Source organism: Chinchilla lanigera, unplaced genomic scaffold, assembly GCF_000276665.1.
Source record: "Chinchilla lanigera isolate Chin_1 unplaced genomic scaffold, ChiLan1.0 scaffold00247, whole genome shotgun sequence".
Lineage (NCBI taxonomy): Eukaryota > Metazoa > Chordata > Mammalia > Rodentia > Chinchillidae > Chinchilla > Chinchilla lanigera.
Window position 1 is genome coordinate 50,813 of NW_004955648.1, and position 6,939 is coordinate 57,751.

Below are 6,939 nucleotides of genomic sequence, written 5' to 3' on the forward strand. Positions count from 1 at the left end.
CCTGGCAAGCGCAAGGTCATGAGTTCAATCCCCAGTACCGCAAAAATAAATAAATAAAGTATTGCAAAGAGTTATAACTCCTGTCACAACCACTAGTGACTCTTTCCACCAAAATGAAGAGCAAAAAGTAAAGGTCATTGGTGTACAACACTATCACTGTACTGAGGTATCACTGTCTGATGGTTTAATTTTTCAGTAGCATTTTCCCCGAGCCTAGATTGATGCAGACACTGAGCAGTCCCTCACATGTCACACTCCAAGTCACAGACAGAGGTGAGTCCAGCACCAAGGACTCCTGCATCACCTCTACATTTCTTGCTTTCTCAGCTTTTGTCTTTGCTATACTATAAGCTGACACTGGCTTAAACATAATATTCCTTGACGCCATTTTTGAGCACCTTCTTTACTTACAAGTTTTAGCTCTCTAAGATGGGTATCAACAGCACACCAAGCACCATATACAGGGCAAAACCTCCTTGCTGCTGCTACACTCTGTAAGCAAAAAGGGAAAAGGGGAAGATATTAGAGGCCAGCCATTTATTTCCCTTTGGGACTGTGGGCAGATGAAGAGCAATACAAGAGACAGAAGAGACAGTGGGATGGGAGGTTTCCCACCAGCTTTGTGGCTGGCCGTTTCTCTGTGGAAGATGCCAGCACCATTACCACAAGACAGCTCTGCCGCTCCCCATAGGGGACCTGGATGGTGGCTGGGTCCAGGGCCAGGAGCCTCCTCTGTACCGTATTCTTCTCTACCCAGAGAGTCAGTCAGGGCTGCCACAGCTAAGCCTAGCTGTCTTCATGACTGGCTTGGGGATGACTGAAGTGCACAGCTGGGTGAGCATCAAGTCCTGACCCTGAGTACTGTGTGTCCTACCTGGCCCTTTCCATCATAGTGCTGTCCCCTGCTCTGCTTCCCAGCTCCCATGAACTAAGCATCTTTGCCGCACTGGGCCCTTCTGCCATGGCAACCCTGCCTTGCACCTAGCAGACTGTGGACTGAGCCTCCTGGAAACTGGAGCCCAATCAAATATTTCTTCAGAGGGTCGCTCAGCAATCAGGAGGAACACTCAACTTAGAATAGTTTGACAAGATTTTACTCACAAAAGGGGCCCTTTCCAAGTAGATGAATCCAGGGCGACCATTCGAGATCCTGCCATTGTGCAGGTCCAAGAGCAACCCAGTTGCTGTCACTTCAAATGCAAGCTGAAGAAAGCAAGGAGTGATTACTGGAACCTGGAAGTATCAATGACGATGAGGAGAAGCCTGTGCTGAGAAGAGCAGTGACCTCTGTTAAGAGACTCAGCCAGCCCAAGGTGAATGGCAGAAAGGGAGCTGGGAACAAATCTGCAGTCCCTCACTCTCCACACCCTTCCTCCCTACCTCCTCCACGGACCCTACAGCCAAGCCCAATCCAGTCAGAGCATCCAGGATCATGGATAGAATGGCCTTCCAGGGCAGAAATGGGTGCAGAGTGTGGACACTGGGTCCTAAAGGGTGAAAGGAAACTCCCAGCAGCCAGGGGGCACTCAGAGCATCTTGGGGATTGCTGATTGGCTGCCATTGCTTATCTTATTCACAGAGGAGGACACTGAGGACCCAGGAGCACAACAATGCACAATAGTAGGAGAGGCAGTGTTCAACCCAGGCCCTGAGGCCCTGAGTCTTGCCTTGCTTCTGGCACCCCAGGAATGTCACATGCCTTCCCAGCATCACCACTCTTGGCTATGAGGTGAGGAAATTGGAGCCACTGATAGAACCTTTGGAACATCTGCTGGATTCTATAATTCTCACTTTCAATGATATTGCCATTCCTTTAAACTGTTAGTAAAGGTGGGATTCTAGCCTATTCTTGCGGTATAAAGCAAGGAATGACCCAGGGGAGTTCCTTCTCCCTCTTTCTGATTTAGTTCTCACATGGGAAGCCCCAAGCACTTCTAAGAACACAGGGTGCCCTCTGTAATCTAGAGAATTAGCCTGGAAGTGGGGTACTCTAGGCAGGGGGAAGCCATGGCACCAAGACCACCAAGTCACTCAGCAGCCCTTGACGATTCCCACATTCTGCGCAGCGAAAACCACAATAAAGACCCATAAGACATGGCTCTTGTCCTGCACTTCTTATAGAGAATTATTCTGCACTATGATGTCCTAAATGTGTACTCCATATCTGTTATGTTGAAAAATGACCCAAGGTAATTCCCATCCTCGTAGAAAAATACCTGACCCCTTAAATTCAAATTGCCTGACTACTTATTTTCTGCAATGCTCAATATTCACTTTTTTTTTCTTCTGAGATGCCTAAGGCTAAGGGTTGTGATGTTTTATTATTGTGCCTAACGCGTAAAAAATGCTTTTATGCTACATGACAGATGGGAAAGTTCTGCAGAGTGAAAGAGCTTCAATTGTACATATCGAAAGGATAAGTAAAAATTAGTGTGATTTTCTAAAACCACATAGCCACTTCAAAGAACATTCTCTTATCACAAAGAGGCTATGTTAAGTGTCTTTTCTAGAAATCAATACTGTGTATTTAGGTATTTTGAGGGAGAAATTTGTTCTATGAAAATTTTTTGATCTACTGGTACCTAGTGTACCTTATTTCTCTTATTTTAATTGGTTCAGGTTATCAATAAAGATGTTCAATCATAGCATAGTTAGAAGTGCAATGTTATATCTTTCTTTATGCTTAAACTGCAGTCCTGAGAACTTCTTGTTTTGCTCATGCTTTAAAGTCAATTGTGTTCCTAATGCCTGTCCTCTAAACTCCAAGTACAGCACAGCACCTGCCTGGTAAGCATGAAGTCCTGAGTTCGATTCCCAGTATCCCCCCAAATAAAATAAATTCCAAGAACAAAGGCTCCGCCTGAAAGTCAGTTCAAAGTCAGACTGTAGGTCCCTTCCACAGGGAACTCCAAGGTGAAACCTCCAAGTATCTTGTTCTCTAACCATTGTGCCCCTACCAAGCAGTTTCTCTTTTGCTGTAACCATTACATTGCCCGACATGTAAGACATTATTTTATGAATGATTTAGTGGCTTAATGATACATATTAGGAATTTATAATGCCAAACATAAATGCCATAATGCTAAAAACAGCCACGCTGGCATAAAAGATGACTGCCAACTGCATCACACACAATGCACTCCTCTTCTGTGCACTACATATTCAACTCAGAAGAGCTCCCCAGAGGTATCATATTTTACTTTCTTTTTCCCAACTAATAGTATTTGAGCGCATACACTTTGCAGATATCAAGGTAGTCATAAGGCATAGTCACTTTGGTTTAAGAAGATAGAGGTCATTACCTCAGTATCATTAGCAGTTAAAATCCACTCAAACTTTTGTTACAGAATAGTCTTTCAAATCAGTTCATTATAAGCAACATTTCCCTGCTGTTTACCTATGCAAACACATCTTACCTTCTTTTGTGCATCCCTTTGCACCTGACAGAACATTCATCCCATGCACACATAATATAAAGGAGGGATTCTTGGGGTGCAACTCCACCCATACTTGCATTCTGGAGCAAAGTACTGTCCTGAATTGAGATGCACACACTCAGATCTCCATTTCTACCAGAGCAGCTTTGCTCCTCCATGGAGGACATGAGCCATCTTGCACAAGAGACTCATCACACCCCTTCAGGTAAGTACGAATCAAGGGCTACCATTCACAAATGCGGCTGTGATATCCCAAAGCGGAGCGTGGATCCCACACAGTCTGCAAAGAGGACTGCAGGAGAAGGAGGAAATCCGGGGCCGAGAGCTCCAGATTTCCAAACGCTGGGCTGAGAATTAGCCAAGCTTCACGTGGCTCAGCTTAGTGATGGGAGGACTGATGATCACTGATGATGACAGTGTAAAATATGATTTTCGCCAATAATGTGCTACCTCAACAACTGCGATTTAAAAAAATCACACTAAGTTTTACTTGTCGCTTTGATATGTACAACTGAAACTTTCACTTATTTTGTCCTTAAATGAGAAGAAGCCTATATTTTGTTCAGATGAATCTGAGCAAGTCACAAAATTGTGGGTACTCACATTATTTTCTTATTCTCTTTAATGGTTTGAACAATCTTCCATTCTTACATCTGGTAATCTGAGCAACATAGTTGAGGATAGTGATATGTAATATGACAACCACTATTAATTCGTATTATTTTGTCTTGAAACCCTGTATCACTTTAAATGTTCTTGCTTTGGTTTGTTTATGTTTCTGATACTGGTATGCTGCTATTGCTCTCTTTTTTTTGTTTTATTTTGTTTGTTTGTTTCTCATTCTCTTTAAAATAAAATTTAAATAAAATTGTGGGTGTGTGGCTGAATAATACCTAGGATTACAAGTGGCCATGGCACCCCACATGATCACTGACAGAAACCTCCAGTTTGAGTGCCGCAGACACCAGTGTCACCCACCTCCCTCAACCTCTGTCTAATTCCTGCTCCAGAGAATGGTTATGGCAACAGCAGAGCTCCCTGCAGGAGCCTTTCCCAGTTGAAATTTACAAATATCTACTAAGCTCTTTCCCATTACAGGGCAGCAAGCTGAGGTGGTGGGCGGATGAAATAGATGGACCCACGGAAGGGTCTGTGTGTGAGCCTTCAGGGCTTCCAAGGAAGTGGGAGAGGCCTCCTTTCAACTCCAAGGCCAGTCTTGGCAGAAGAGGCACCTGGAGATTGGCAGAGTATGTCGGAAACTCCACCGGAGAGGAGTCCCCACTTCTGTGGAGAGGAATGGAAGTGCCCAGGAAGCCAGTCTGGACTGAGATGCAACCTTGAGATAAAGCAATGCATGGCGCTCACATGAAGATCCAGGTAAGCATTGTCTGAAGCATCAAGGTGGGAAAACAATAATCTTCCTTTCTAGACAAACGTCTAGGGAGAAGCTGAAGGGATGAAGGGTTTGTCCAATCCATCTACTCATGTCTCCGTTAAAAAAGTGAAGAATATTATAGTGTTCTTGTATCTGGCTGCCAGCATCTGGGGCTATACATTGGTTTTGCACTGAAAATCAAGCCTTAAAAAATGGACAAAATACACTTTGTAACAAAATACACTTTGTAACAAAATACTTTATGGGTTTATCATTGCTATAAATGTCAGAATAAATGCCTTTCATGGAGTTTTCTGAAAGTAAATAATATGTATTTTTTAGTAGCACCCAAAGATGCTATTTCTATTTTAATAAAAGGTTTAATTCCAAAGGGACCACACCAGAGCTTATTGATATATAGTTACTGTCCTGCCAAGTAAGAGGATGGTTATTGATTCCAGCTTTCTGCCTCCTAAATAGAGACAATGAGGGGATCCCAGAACCTCTTAGCAGAGGGGATGTGGATTCTGTCTCCTCCTGAGACCTGGCTGCAGGTAGCATTGGGCATTTTCTTTTGTCTGTATGGTCATTTGTTAAAACTAAAGGATATTTTTTTTGTGGAACCAGGACATTTTTTCAATAAATATGAAATTTCACATGGGAATTAGGATTCGTGGCTTTTTCTGAAAAATCAGAGGTTGGGGGGCTGGGGATTTAGCTCGGCGGCAAAAGCGCCTGCCTGGCAAGCGCAAGGTCGTGAGTTCGGTTCCCGGTACCGGAGGAAAAAAAAAAAAAAAAATCAGAGGATGGGCCGCCCGGAGTGTACATGTTCATTCCCAGCTGAAACTGTGTGAGGTGGCCGCCCTAGAGGGGCTGAGGTCTTAGCACCCTAATCACATGGCTCCCAGTCCACTGGGCAGCAGCATGCTGTACTTCGTTACTGCGGTCCTACGCCTGCTTTTTCTTCTGCTTATCACGTACCATTCATTTGCACTACTTCTCTAAACTGTGCGGGCCTTGGCCTTGCAACTCCTCTGCACATCAAATTTCCTCCTTTTCCAAGAAAGAAAGTGGAGACCCTGATTACAGACATAAGGATTCAGAGTCACACTCTGGGATAGGCAGGACTAAAACTCAGATCCCTGGACTCCCCATTTCACTCCCATACAGTATCATTGTGTCTCCCCTTCTTCCTGCAATGTGTTTAATACATATTTCATAGTGCTTGTTTTTCATGGAAGTAGTCAGGAACAAATTCATGTAGAACGCACACCAGGGAACTCCTGAGGGCCTGGCACTACCCTAGATGCTGTTAGGGTCCTGACAGCTGCAACAGGACTGGTTTTCCCAGAGGAGCCTCAAGGGCTACTGTGGGAGTAAGTGGAAGCACGTGTGCTCGCACACACACACACACACACACGTTTTCTTTTCCACCCCTCTAACTCTCTTTAATACCTATAGAGCAAAAATGTCTTCTTCACATATAGAGATAAATCATAAATTCTGGATAAGATGGATTTTTATTTACATGCTGGCTCTTCCACTTAACTGATCGTCAATAATCTGCTACAAATTTCCATTTTTCATCTTACTCCTCTGTGAAGTGATCACATAGGGTTCTTGTTAAAATGTGGAATAATATATGCTAAGCATATAACACCATTACTAGTGTTTAGCTAATGTTCAATAGGTAGTAGCTTTTATTATTATGATCACATCAATGTGAACATCATTTATGATAAGAGTCAAGGTTGTGATGAGTTTGGCGATGGGTAATACAATCAGTTCTGTATTTCATCACAAGCAAAAGCTATTTATTGATTGCTAAGAAAAATGAACTTTATGAAGAATTTCTAGAGGAAATTTATCAAGCATTTATTAGCTTTTAACTTATAAATTTCTGAGCTTGTGGTTTTTGTGTGTGCAGATTTTAACATACATAAATATCTGACAGCAATATTATAAGCACCTGTGATATGTCCTTCACCACTACCTTCTGTAAACACTCTTCTTTCTCACAGGTTTTATGCATGCCCACCTATCTTATTTACCCTTCCATGGAGAACTGAGTTTGTGTTTTATTGTTAGTAGTAACAATGACTGAATTTATTCTTGATTCATTCATCC